General features: G+C 38.1%; 1 protein-coding gene across 2 annotated transcripts in view; it reads right to left on the bottom strand.

The window, feature by feature from the left end:
- PRKCE (protein kinase C epsilon) overlaps positions 1-14,814 on the bottom strand; it is a 287,813-nt gene that overhangs the window by 196,961 nt on the left and 76,038 nt on the right. The gene's annotated exons all lie outside the window — the stretch shown is intronic.

Below are 14,814 nucleotides of genomic sequence, written 5' to 3'. Positions count from 1 at the left end.
TTGGTGTAACATATTCATTTTTTGTGTATTAGGTATAAATAAAAATCCTTGCTAAACAAGGTAAAATAGTCTCCAAAGACAGGACATAAATAAGTCCTAGGAAATGGTGATATTAGATGATGTTAAGTTGCCCTTCAGTTTTGCACCTGTTAATCCTATTCTAGGCCTCTGTAAGGAAAAAAAAAAACCCAACACAACCCAAGAAAACCCCCCACAACCAAAAAAACCCCAAAACCTGCAAAAAAAAGACAACTCTGGAACTTGCCTATGAATCAAGTATATTTCAAAACAAAGGTCAGGAACATCGATGACACCTGGTATGAGTAAAGCTTTCATCTGCCTTAGAGAGAAGATCTTCCCAGATATTGGAAAATAAATATACCTTACACGAACCCTCAGCCCAAACTAGGCAGACACTTCAGTATTAGTCTCAGACCCTTCCCACAAGAGGTTCACATTTTCAGTCTCTCAAACACTACTGTGCAATACCTGTTGAGAACTTTTGAGAGAGGTCCAACTGGACTTACAGTCTTCAATGAGCCAGTCTTCAATAAGCCAAGAATGCAGCAGGGAACTGAATCCACTTCAGTTCAGCTCTAGCTCAGGCTCAGTTGTAAGTAGAGCTGTGCTGGCTTTGTTTCAGCTAGCAACAAAACTCACATCTAGGTTTTGTTCCAATTAAAAACCCCCCAGCATTAAAACAACCACTACTGTTTATGAGTGTGAGTTCATTTCAGCTCCCCGGGAAGAAAGTTGAAAGGCCTTTCTTATCTGGAAGGCAAGCATGTTAAATGTACTCTCCATCTGCATTCACGACAGAAATTAATCCTCCATTAGGAAGTAAACAGCTTGAGTCAATATGCTGCAAATGGACAAACTGTACTTCAATGACACTTGCTGGAACTTTTAAGTAGCTTGTTGATGTGCAACACCAGCATTGGCTGCAAGCCAGAGTGCATCAGCAGAGAGAAATAAAACTCGGTTGGGCGAATTTTTACTCTTCTCTCTTGCCAATTTGATTTAGATATGAATGAGGTTCCCTCTCCCCACAATCCTCAACTAAAGTGGCTGAAACTACAGAATATGCAATTAAGATAGCCCTGGAGGTGTGCCCAGAGGTGCCTTTGATCTCAGTAACTGCCTATGAATTACTAAGGTTCTTTCCCTCAAATTTCCAGAAAATGAACAATATCTGGTTTTAAGAAACACCTCTAGAAGCTATAAAGACTTTCCTGAAAATTCCCCAGTATTCCAGCTGCTCCTCTATCTGTGCAAAACTGGACTTTTAACATGACAACACCCCTGACCTCCTTTGCAGTTTACCTTAGTGTACCTTTCATGAAATTTGGCTGGTAATCAACTTGTCAGCACTGAGCCACCACACACAGTGACTGACTTGAGGTTTTGTTTCAAGTCTCAGCTTGGCACCCAAAGCCAAAGAAGAAGGTCACAGGGCTGGACTCTTTGACCTAGCCAGATGGTCAAACTGCTCCGAGGCAGTGCCAAAGAGGGGCAGCTCCGTGGACTGCCACCAGGCAAGAAACAAAAAACACTACTTCAAGAGGGCAGAATTAAAGAAAGCTGTAGAAATAAAATAATACAGGGTTTGAAACATCTTCAATTAAAAGCCACACGTGAATGAGAAGGATAAAGGATGTATGGAAGAAGACAATCACGGGAATATGCAGAGACAAAAATTATATATACAGTTCAGAAGTGGCATCAAGTTGTCATAAGGAAACAAAAGGAAGTAAAATAATATTTCAAGAACAAAGCTAAGCTAAAATTACTCTAAAAAATATTCTAACAGTTTTCTTTTAGAAATATTAACCTCTTTTAACCTCCTCTTTAAATCTGAGAATGCTTCTCATTACTATCTCAGCTGTCGTGCTATGTCAGAAGACACAGCTTCATCCCAAACATAAGGGAGTTTTAAAACATAAGTTTTTAAAAAGTAATAAAGAAGTTTAAAACAGTTTTTAAATTAAGACACCAAAACCATACTGACTTAAGAGGTTTTATTATTCATCCAGGGAGTTGAAAGCTTGTCATTTGTTAACATAAGATGCCTCTGTTAATTTACCCTTGTAACTGATAATTTTCAGTAACTTAAGTGCAATTTTAAAAAATGTGTCTCCTACTTTCCCGTTCAGGTTCACTAAAGATACATCTCTATTTTCAAGGAAAGAAACTGAAAAGCAAAAAGGGAGTAGTTACCTTATGGAATCATCTAAATTTGGGTTAGAAAGGAGAGGAGATTGCAAAAATATCATAAAAATATTTCTTTCCCAGTTAAAAAAAATTCCTCCACCAAACACAAAGATGAAAGCAAGAATACACAAGCTTCAAAAATTACAAATTAATGTTCTTCTGCTGGGTTATGAAGATGGAAGAAAAAAGTATGTTCTACACAAATATTCTCCATGTCCTTTCACATATGCATCTGTAGCTTGAGTTTCTTTACAACAAACACTGACATTACAATAAACAAACACTGCATGATACACAACCCACAATGGTTATACAGAATTGGCATCAAGTATTTAAACAAAAGCATCCTTTCTGGAAATATCTCTCCTACTTACAGCCTGCCAAGAACTGCATTGATTCAGAGACTTTTATCAAGTTAAGTTCTAAAGAAATTTGAAAGCAGAAAAAAGAATTTAAGAAAATAAAATACAAGCTTCTTGCAAAACTATCTTTGCTCTTTTTTTTTTTTTTTTAAATCTTCTTAAATGCTTGTTCAGCTTAGAATGAAAGCCTTCATTTTGCCCTCCCACTCTGTGGCACACACAAGTGCAAACAGGTTACACAAACTGGCTGCTGTGCAGGTAAGTTCATCCTTTCCTATACTGAGCACGTGCAGGATCCGTAGGGCAGGTTTAAGTAAGGATGTCTGTAACAGCGTGGGAACTGAATGCACCTCTCAAATCTCAGTTCAGTGTCTAAACAGAAAGATCATTCCTGCTTTCTAAGGGAAAAGATAGTTTCTAATATCTTGTAATAAATAAGCATTTTGCCAGTAAATGTGGCAGTTTCAAGCACACAAAATTATTCATATTAGGTATGTTCAATCATGCAATCTCCCCCAAAAAAGTAAATTCAAGAATAGCATCAAAATATTTAAGTTTCTTGAACAACTACCCAGAATCAGTAAAAAATGCATCAAAAATTTGAAAGAAAATGTAACCCCAATGCTATCTTATGCACCCTTCTAAAAAAAATTGCCAGAGGAACTAACCTATTCATTTCTGTAAGAAAAGATCACTAAGACATTCCCTATTTGGTTCCACTTTTCCCCTTATTTAAAAAGTACCATGATAAGATCTTTACATACCATTTAATGTTGAGTGGTTTTTCCCAACATAGTTTTTGTGTTGCTCTGATGATATTTTATCCTCTGTTTAATCATCAGATTAGAAAGATTAATGAAGCTAATTCTGTTAACAAAATGGCTATCCTGAGAACTACAATTATCTGTGATTCACTTGGACTTCCTCTGCAGCTTTAGCCATAACAAACCCAGAGCAACTCCAAGACTCCTCGGATGCCAGCTACAAAACACTTTGTTAAAAGAGCAGCTAAACAGAAAACTGATACAGTCCATTCTACCTATGTTTAAATGCAAAAAAGAAAAACAAGTAAAATAAAATTGAGTAGCTTTATATACCTTTATACATGCTGCCAGGCAACCTATATTGCATGAAACAGATAGACCAGAATGCAACATCTTGAATACAGAGATTACAGAAAACGAAATGGCAAAAATAGCCACTACTATTATTATGGCTCCTGAAAAGCTAGACGGCACAGTCCACCAGCCAGAAGTGGCACACCAGGAATAGATATATCTTCAAAACTCCCTAAGAAAAAAACATGTTCCGGTGCATGTGGCATTAAGTGGCATTTTTCTTTAGCACTTATTTTCATTTACTGCAGTGCTTTAAACAGAATTACATGTGGAGTTCTCACATGGTAGATATGAATTTTACATGAAAGATTCCTGTTAAACTTCTTTAAAATTTCACTCTTTCAGACATCCAGAAAATTTTCCAGTATTTCCTGGATTTAAGAAAAAAAAATTTAAAAAAAACCAAAAAAAATCCACCCTGAGACTTAGTCTTTCTTGTCTTGTAGGGATTTGGATGTTCTGCTTTTAGTCCATCAGGAAACAGGAAGCGCAGAGTCATTTACGGTTCTGTTCTTTGAAAAAAAAAGATTATAATTCAAACCCTTCAAACTCTTTTGGGGGGGGAGGGGAGGGGAGTTGGTTTTTTTTTTTTTTTTTTTTTTTCCTTTTTTTTTTCATTTATGAATACAAGGGCATTCACTACTCAGGTTTGAGTAATTTCTTTGCAAGAGCTCAGGTAAGATTTCATAGAGCCAGATAGTAAAAACTCCTGGAACTTGGCTCAAGGTAGCTGAATAATTCTTGTTCATTTAGCTCTTAAAATTTAGTTCCAACTGCATAAGAACCATCCAGTTCTGCTAATGGAAGCCACAGCATGCTGCCCACTTACTCTGGTATCGAACCAAGTAAGTAGGGCAAGGCTAACACCTGTCTTCCAAGAAAGGCTTTCAGTCTTTTCTGGAAATGTCTAGGGATGAAGTATCTGCTACATCCTTTGCCAACTGGTGTCATTAGTTTATCAGTTTAATGTGAAAGAAAATACGTGCTATGCTGCCCATTTTAATCTGTCTGGGTAGCCCTCAGTTCCTGTTTTACCCTTTTGAGATTAAAAAGCTCTTTCTTTTTTGAATGGTACTTTACATACCCAAATTAAGTAACCTCCCATTGTTCTTTTTATTTAAAGCAAACCAGTGAGCTCAGAGCCTCTCCCTGTAAAGAATTTTCTCCAATATGTGAATGCTTTCAGAAATCCTAGTGTGAGCTCTGGTATTGACTTGCTGGGTCACCCTGGGCAACAAACTTTATTCACCGTCCATGTGCCTATTTCACCTTCTAATATTAGTCTTATTTAGAGTACAAATTCTAAAAAGTTCAGGCTCTTTTTAACACATTTGTGCAATTAGGCCCTCATATTTTTACCAATATGTACACTGGAGTTTGCAGGTTCTAAGCATGCTGCCATATTGATAACCTGAACTGCTAAATCAACTAGGAGCCATCAACCATTAGTGTAGTGTATTGATAGCCCCGCACATAGATCTGCTATGGTGCACCTATCTCTTCCCACAAAGCAGGGAACCTTATCACCTGATTTACAAAAAAATTTCCATTGGGGGTTTACAGCATGAGGCAATTCCAATTCCACACAGAGAGGGCAGAGAAAGGTCTTGAAGCAGGTCTATCTGGCCTTCAGTACACTTCTTTTTGCTCAATTCCAACCAGTTTTTAAAATGTCGACCTCCCATAATCCTCCCATGTGCAGCCTACAGAAGAAGGAGGAATAATTTCACACCTGGGGGAAGCGTCATGAAAAATCTGTCAGCTGTAAGAAGGGTGGAGGCAGGCAGGATAGGCTTCCTCAGGAATGTATCTAAGTTTTGGATACTCTTGTTCCTCATTCCTCCATGGCTGGCCTACAATTTTCGTAAGCATTATCCCACACAGCTTGCAGAAATCTCTGCCTTGGACAACCCTATAATCAAAACTTAGTTGTATCCAGGCTTGTTTCAAAACTCTCAGAGCACTCTTATCTGAGAAAAACTCAACAGGTGATCTGAAATGGGAACTAAATACTTAGATTTTTCTAAAAAAGTATAGAAACAGTTCCCAAAGATCTTCTTGAGCACAGTGACAGCACTAGTCCCTTTACTCCAGAGACCTCAAGGACAGAAGAGGCTGTGGGGGTTTGGGGGGGTGGAGGTGGGGGAAGAAAGGGAGGGTGGTGGTTGTTTGGTTTTGAGTGGTTTTGTTTTGCCCCCCTTCCCTGTCTTTTTACTGCAGTGTATTTTCCTGGCTAGTAATTGAGATGAAAATGATTAATGCACAAATATGACCATGTTAACCATCTGGAACCCCCCTTTAAGTAAGGCTTTTTTGGGGAATCCAATAGATGTTCATGATGTCTGTAATATTCCAGAGTATGAGAGTTGGACTGTTTCCATTCCTGATCCTCTGACCCTGTCCAATCTGTTGCTTGTGGCTCAGTCAAATATGTTACATTTTACCTTTTCCTAGGAATCTACACAGCTTCTCTTTTGGGTTGTTTCAGATTTTGCTCTCTGCAAAGCAGCCAAATTTAAAAGTGCCTTCAATTTATCCCGTTTCCAAACCACTCCCACATCAAGGAGAAAGGCTTCCCCTCTAAAAATTCAATGTACATATATACATGTATGTAGGATAATAAAGTTGCTAACTATTGAATTTAGAGATGCAGCAGAATCCAGTAATGGTGAAAGGATGGCAATGTTAGCATTCTCAAATAGTACCTGGCATTCAGCCACGAAGATGTGACTAATTCTCAGGAACCTGGTCATTTTTCTTATACTGTCCTTAGAAAAAAATAAAAATGAGAGATTATGCAACTTTGGAACTGTGTTCAGAACTAAAGCAATTTACCAGTAATTTCCATACACCTGAGGAATTGCTGGGGAAAAAAATGCAAAAGTTGATTTACTGTTAAAATTTCTTTAAAATCATTGGTTAACCTAATTTTTATTTTTTATTTTTTGAAAACCTAATAAAAATTAGGTTAAATCTGAACCATGACCTGTTGTCATTTTCATCTTAGGTAATTTCAAAAGAATATCTGGGAGTTTTTTTGGAAAACCATGAGCAGTCACAACAGTATACCAGGTATTTTAGAAATACTTTAATGGCAGTTTTTTCCACTTCAGGACAGAGCTGAACACTGAACACTGGTGTTGAGGAGAGCTGTCACCCCTGAGACAGCCAGGATCCCACAGGCATCCAGGTGACATCTCTAAAACAGGTACACCCCAAAACACTCTACAAGCAAGCAGAAGGCACAACCTGGCAGCCAAACTGCACTCTGCTGATGCTCCTCACCCCCTGAGCCCTTCACTCTTGAGCAAATTGTAGAATTTAACATAGACAATGTCAGCTTTTCTGACTGCTACCACAGATTTACCACAATGCAAGGGAACTCTTCACTTTGTTCTCACTGCTTGAACAATATCAAAGGAAGGAACTGGACCTCTCTGACTCAGCAAAGTGTAAACTTATGACCAGACTAGTTTACTTGAATTTATTTTGTTACCATTTAAATGGGATGAGGTTTCCATCCTCCTCTCAAATTCTGTTATAAAATAAGCAGTGAAAACCACAAGCAGCAGCAAACATGGTAGCATTAAAAACAACAGAGAGACACACCAGTGCTTTGACTCCACAGGCACGTTGCACAGATCTCACAAGCCCGAACAGGCAATTTGGCAAGAAAAAACAATATTGGAATGAAAGACAATACACACAAAAATGCAGTTTGCAGCATTTTGAGAACTGACATTTTATCTACAGAACCATCAGTTCTCAAGGATTTTTTTCAGGTACAAAATTAACTGCCAATGGATGAATCAATATTTCATTCAAAATTATTTTCATAATGGGTGGCTTTGATTTTATAACCATGAACCAAGGCACATTTTAAAAACATGATTCTATATTAGTTACACGCTGGAAATTACAGTTAATTCTGAGAGTTCAAGAAACAGCAGCTCATTCTGGGACTCACAGTCCAATTAACTTATATTAGAGCAACAACTACTTCAGATACCTCCTACTCTGACTCTTGAATTCCTGTTTCGTGGTAGCTTTTTATAGAAATTTGAGCAGTTATTTGAAAAGGTATTTTTAAACCAAAATATTTCAGCAGCTAAGCATAAAATATATTAAAATTTAATTATCACGATGCATTTGTTATTTTCTATAAAATTATTGAATACCACACTTTCTGAGAGCTTTAAATCACTGTTATTTCTGCACCATGTCAATAATAGTATTTTTTTTATGGAGTAATTAAATAATAGCGTTTTGTTTATGGAGTAATTAAGAATGGCAACACAAAATAAATACAAGCATGACTTCCTTCTCCTATGGCTAAGCAAGCAGAGCACACATCAAACCAAACCGTATGCTTAACTCTCACCCATGTATCCTCGTTGTACTTCCCCGTACAAGAATCAGGATAACCACTGAGTTCACACTGCAAAAATTTCTATAAAGACTCAAGTTTAAAGGCAGCGTAAGAGCTGTTGTGAGGGATCACACACTGGAACACTGGCAGCTTATGGCACTGTTGCCCTCCACGCAAAGGTGACTGCAAACCTCCGTCAGGGAAGGGAAAACTGAAAGCTACTGAAGCTCTCACTCTGTAGACAGCAGGTCCTCCCAGGAAGCTTTGAGGTATTACTTGAAACAGAAAGACGGTTTTGGAGAACACAGCAACAGCAGTGGGCTTACTCGGCTGCAGTCTGGAAGTGATGACTGAATCAATCTTTAGTAATAAAGCAACTTAACTTCGAAGATATTTCAAAGATAATGAGCTGTCCAAAGCCTACCTAACTACCAAACTTCCCAGTGACTGCAGTTTGTATCAGACTGCTGTCAGTGACTCTGGCTCTCTCGTGGATGGCTCTAGCAAACCAAAGTTCAAAAAGCAACCCAATAATGTCTGGGCTTGGTCATCCAAAGGTTCAAAAAAAAAAACCTGAAAAAAAAAAATCTGTCAGACCTCAAGGCTCCATGTTTACTAGAAACATATTTGGGGAGAGACAGAATGAAATTAAATCCTGACACAGTATTTTATTTCTATCCCCTAAATCATCTCCCTCTCATGACCACTTCTACTGCTACAGAAATGCTCCACAAAAAGAGATGCAGCTGATAAAAGCAGAATGAAAGACTGGCTTACTTCAGAAAAGGACATTTGGTCTCTTTGAGAACTCAGACACACATAACAGGAAAAGCATCTAGTTATAAATCTCAGAGTTACTCTCCTTGGAAACACCTGGCACTACAGATACAGATACAAGCGTGCCCATGCTTTTCTTCTGTCTTATTCCACTATTTGTGGTGCACTGACTTTACCAAGTGTCACTAAACAGATGACACAAAAATAAAGATGCCCATGCAATGATAGTAAGGGATACTTTCATCCCTCAAGTTTATTACAAACCACACATACCATCTCGGGAATGTCGCATCAGAAGAATACAGAGTAGGTTTCGAAAGAGGGGAACCTCAGCAGGAAAGCTGAATGAAGTCCTATTTTAAGCTTGACAACAGAATCTTTAATTTTGTTCCAATGCTGCCAGGCTGAGATCTGTCAGGAACAAACACACAATACTTTTCCTTTTAAATTTTATTACTTTTATCAAACTCTATAAAGGAAGGTCTCAGCAGACCTGTGTTTGAGCGTGGCATTCCAAACCTAAGGCTCAATCAATTCTTTACTCCTTCCACAGTTGCATGCCTCATACAAATGCTGACAATAAAATACCTTGGAGCTAAAAATGAATTGACATACTAATACGAATTCTGTAGAGCAGGTTAAAAGTGAGGCTTTCTACTTTCTGCTTGAAGAAAGCAAGATACTGAGCAGAGATAAAAGCTGTGGTTTGTACAAACTGTATAACCCGCCTTCAAGTCCATAAATCTCTATCTGAAAAATTAATCCAGTTTTAGCTTATGGAAATTAATCCAGATTTAGCTTATATTTCCTACTTTAAAAACAGTGCACACAAACATGATTTTTTTTAACTCCTCTAAGTTAGATAAATATAAATAAAGCTCCCACATAGAATAATCTTCAGAAATCATTTCCAAGGTGGAAAAACACTGCTATTTTGTGGGAGAATAAGGACTGAAGAAGGCGAAACCACTCAAAAGAGCATGTAGCAGTAACATCCCACTTTGCTGTTATTTTCAGTTTTGCTCCCTTCTTGGAAATGTTTGCACATTAAGGGTAAAATAATTAACCCTTAACTTCTGTGCCTACAAGAAGCAGCTTTGCACACTGAATCACAAACTTTAACAGTGTGTTACTAGCTCAGCGTTATCTGGGACCCAAAATGTGCCCAGAGGTGTTCAGAGACTACCTTTGCAACCTGCACACAGGGCAGAAAGGACTTCAAGTTGTGTTATTCTCACAGCACAAGAGCAAATTCATGGAGGACAGAGGATGAGCAAATGAAAATAAGTAACACAGATGGAAAAAAATACTACTCCCTACAACTTCAAAGGACAGAGGAATATGGAACACGATGCGCAAGCCAAGCGCCATTCCCAATACACAAAATTCCTGAAACTAGAGATTTTTTTCTTCTTCTTTGCACCTTCAGTTGTGGCACATTTTTGCTGTTTGCCATCATATAACGTCTATGCAATCTACCTGATATTTATAAGCTTGGTACTATTATAAAATCCTTCTAAACTTTGGACTCTAAGCACACAAAAACATTACATCATCCATTAAGCCTCTCTTAAAAGAGTTCAGTCTTGATGTACCTACTAAAACCACATTAGAAACGAATTAAGATGCAAATCTGCTTGAGCCTTATTTGGCAGATGTAGGACTAAAAAGCTGGCACTGCAGTCTCTGTACCCATTGCATTCCTTAATTTCTGAGCTTCAGATAAGCAAAGAATTTTGCACGGCTGTGTTACAAGTCAGAAGATTCAAGGAAGATGTCAAGAATTTTTCCGATGTTATTGTTGAAGAGACATAAAACTAAGGCACTTGAAAATGGAATAAAATAAATAACATGAAGCAATGCTTGCCTTCCCTCAGGAGAAGGCTGTTGAGGAGTCTCCTATTACATGAAACGAACCCTCTGCAAACTTTTACAGGAACGACATTATTTGATTCTTTCTACAGAAACTTGTTACATTTCCTGGCCTACCAAAATAGAGCCTGGTATACACCAAGTCTTTGATTTATACACCTGGAGCTGAGAATGCTCCCTTTACAAGAAGCCTGGTTTTCCCTAGGTTGCATGTTCTTTCTTGATGAATTGCCATGGAATTACCTATTGCTTTTGGGAACATCTGTTATTGTTCCACCTCTCAGAATCGCACGCACATCCACTTCTAGTTGCCACATACATGGAAAGTTTTGAAACTTCTCTGTTCAGAGCATTTGTTAGGAAGAAAAAAGGAAACGAAATCTTGCAAATATTATAATCACGCTTTGTCTTTGATATTGTTATAAGCTATCTACAAAAAAGAGAAAGAAAATTCCTTCCAAGACTATCATGGGGACTAAAAATATATGAAAGAGAAAGAGCAGTACTTTGGGCATAGAGTGATCTCATAGGGTCTTACATCCCATATTAATTAATCTGAATTTGAGTGCAGATTCAACTGCTGAATTAATTCCTGCTGTTTGCACACAAGCTGAGTAATTCTGTGTTTAAATGTTACAGTCCCCGGTTGAGCAGTAACTTAAAAAAAAGAAAAAAAAACAAGAGGTAGACTTTATATGGAAAAAACATTTCTTTATAAAGAAATCAACTCAAGTTATCTAGTCAACCAAGTTTTTTAAACATTTCACATGCTCCTTTATCACAGACTGAATAAACCCTCTCAACGCTATTTTAAAAGTAAACAAGTGTCTTGAACTGTCATTTTTTTACCTATAGTACACAATCATAAATTGTCATTACCAGCTATACAAAATAGTCATCCTAAAAATCTAAAAATTTTTCAAAGAAATTTATGTTGTTTGTAGTAAAAAGAAAAGGGAAGTAGGAATTTTTAAAAAGCCACATTATACGAAACCTTCTCTCCTACTACCACTTCTCACCATAAAACACAGATCCTCATGTGAGTTTTGAGACTAGCTGAAGACTCACAGAGGCAGAATATTTGACAAAGACTGTTCCAAATGACAAGAGCTGCAAAACACACACAATAGATCACCAGCTGGAAAAGACAAACTTCATTTAAGACCATCATATCAGAAGACAGTACCTAACATGCTACTCATGCACACCCTTCAACTACTAGCATGCTTGGATAAAGAAAAATAAAAATATTGTCACTCATAGGCATCTACCTACCAACTGATTTATCTACATTTGGACAACTTTCACTTGAAATTAACTGATTTCAATTTAATTTGATGAGGCTAGATTTCCAAAACAAAACTTGAGGAATCAAGCACTCAGCGTCTCCTGGATTATGCCTCCAAATCCTCCACACACCTTTGAAAAAAAAAAAAATAAATGCAAACCAGCACTGAGTACCTGGGCCAGGAATATTGACCTTGTCATAAGCTGACTCAGATGTTTGCAGTACCAAGTCCAACTCTGCTGCCAACAATCCTTTCAGCTCAGTAGAGTGGCTCCAGCAAAACACTGCAAGACAATGTAGGCTCTCAACAAGAGTAATGAATTGTTATTTCTGCAGCAGTAATTCTGAAGGGTGCCAGTGAGAACTCTGAGCCCATACAGCAGCTCCAGGATAAAAGATCCACCTCCTATTCTGGAGAACTTCAAGGGATAACAATCTGGTTTGGCATTCCAGATACACACTTTTGTTCCTTTCCTTGGAAATCATTCACAAGTTTCTGTTGCTTTGTTTCCTCAGGTTTTCAGTATAAGGATTTATTAACTCCCACTGATGAATTAGTGGATTTTGATTTTAGACATGGCATGAGAAAACAAACAGGAAATCTGGGAGAGAAAAAAATCTGTAGAATATGTACCTTATCTTAAAAAGAAACAGGAGAAATTATTATACACTTCTTACCAGGAAAACCAAAAGGTACTCAAACCAAAACATAAGATACTGGTTTTCTCCCCTGTTCTCTTTTGAGGACCAAATTCATAGCATATTAAGAGTGCAAATCTATTTTACTACTTCCCTGCTTAATTGGCTTCAACCACTTGCACTACTGTTTTACCATCATGCTCAAGCCTGTTGAAACTGTGAAACTAAAATGCTCTGTGATTTCAGCTGAAGAAAGCTTGTAACACCATACTCAGCAACACTTCTAAACTTGCAATCAGACTTTCCTGAGCTGAATGATAGCTGGTACCAGGGAAGACAACAGAAGAAATACAGGGGATAGACATGTGCATGAGAGGGTTCGTAAAGAAAGCACTTCCCTGTAACCTCACAGGCCCTGCACACCATCTGTGGGGTGCATGTGCACACACACAGATCACACTCCTCCCACCCTCCCATGCAGAATAATTGCTTTTCTGATGGTAGGAAGTTTCCTCACCAAGAGCCCTTCTGCCAGAGCAGAGCTTACATCTGGCCTGATTTAAGTCTGGTTACACTGGGAGGACCGAGGTATAATTCCAGGAAAACTAGGAAAAGTACGTATTTATACCAGTATGAACAGAGCTGAAGGTAGCATGAACACCATCAGCAGTGTGCAAATGTAGGAATGGACACACACATCCCAGATTTCTTACTCTCACCAGGACTCATCACTCAAGGGCCATTACTAGTAAGGAGCCCGTCCTTTCCTACCCATCTCTACAACCTGCAGAGGCTCTCCAACTAAAAAGCATTTGTTCCATTTTTATCTCTCAAGGAAGTCCAGCAGGATTTCTGAACATGCTGAGACAGCTTCTTAAAGACCCCCTGCTTTAAGAAGCAAACATATGCAGCAAGCAGACTACATGTGCCCCAGAAAATAACTGCTGACATCTATTTCATTTTATGAATAAATATTAATGTGAGCCATTTGATAATAAGCCTTGTTACATGACTAACCAAAAACCCTCACAAACTTCCAGTTTGTTCTGTGTCCAATACCAAACTCCAGAGTGCTCTCAGTGTTTTAGTTTTAAAATCTTGACTAAGATCCCACTTTCCCCATAGCTTAGGAACAACAATTACGAGTAGATAAAAAAACTCACTTGCATATTATCAACAGAACAGCAATTGCTAAAGACAAAAAGAAATCTTTCACAACTTTCTAATATTTTTTCCAAATTCTAATTTATCACCATGATTCACAACAAAGAATATTTGGAGCATTACATGAGCTTTTGAAGAATGGTTAAGTAATGCCATCTTCTTCATAAATCCTCATGTGTCTGTCATGTCCTGGGCCAATAAGTAATGGAAAATGTTAAGGGAGTAGGAAAAAAATAGCTGAACATAAAAAACCCAAGGAAAACTACCAAATTGAACAAGCTTCATGAGCCTTCCTTAGTTTCTTCCCTAATTGACCCAAAACACTAATCAGAGAGATGAAACAAGGATACTATCTTTTTACAGTGATGCAATGCTCCTATGCATTTCAAAATTTGCAAGAGCCTTGTTTACATTTGTCACAGTCTTTGCACAACAGCTTTGTGCTGTGTCCTTCATCCTTCACCCACGTGGCTCTTTGACAGGAGGTTTTCCCAGCTTCACTGGATGACAAAGGGTTAAAAGAGGTTTTGAGAGCAGTTGGCTGATTTTTTGATGTTCTCCAGCAGCCTGAACAAACAGGAAGCCCGGAAATGAGTGATAATTGTTAAATAAGAGCTCTTAAAACACCTGCTTAGCTCCAACTGCTAACTATTAAACCATTACAGCAAGTTAAAAACAAAATCCCCCCCCGAGAGATTTCCACCTGCTTTCCCCATCTATTTTCTTAATTTATACAATAAGACATTCAGAAACACCCAGTGGAGCTGGAAGCATGACCCCCTCCATCAGCAAGCACAACCTGGAAGGCCACCTCACTCAAACATCCTCCCAAGGTGATATGGACACTCACATCCCTTTGCTTTTCAGAGGAATGTACATTTTTAGTCAACCTGGTGTTTCTGAAGCTTCCACACAAAGATTTTTGGGGTTTTTTTCCCCCAAATACGACTGTCTGTACTTCTTTCCTGGAGCAAATCTGTAGAGCCGTTCACCCACCATTGTGAGAAAGTGGTT

The sequence above is a fragment of the Corvus kubaryi genome, unplaced genomic scaffold (assembly GCF_017639235.1).
Source record: "Corvus kubaryi isolate FWS band 111438036 unplaced genomic scaffold, C.kubaryi_AGA036_p1.0 76, whole genome shotgun sequence".
Classification (NCBI taxonomy): domain Eukaryota; kingdom Metazoa; phylum Chordata; class Aves; order Passeriformes; family Corvidae; genus Corvus; species Corvus kubaryi.
This window is presented reverse-complemented; position numbering and strand designations above follow the sequence as displayed.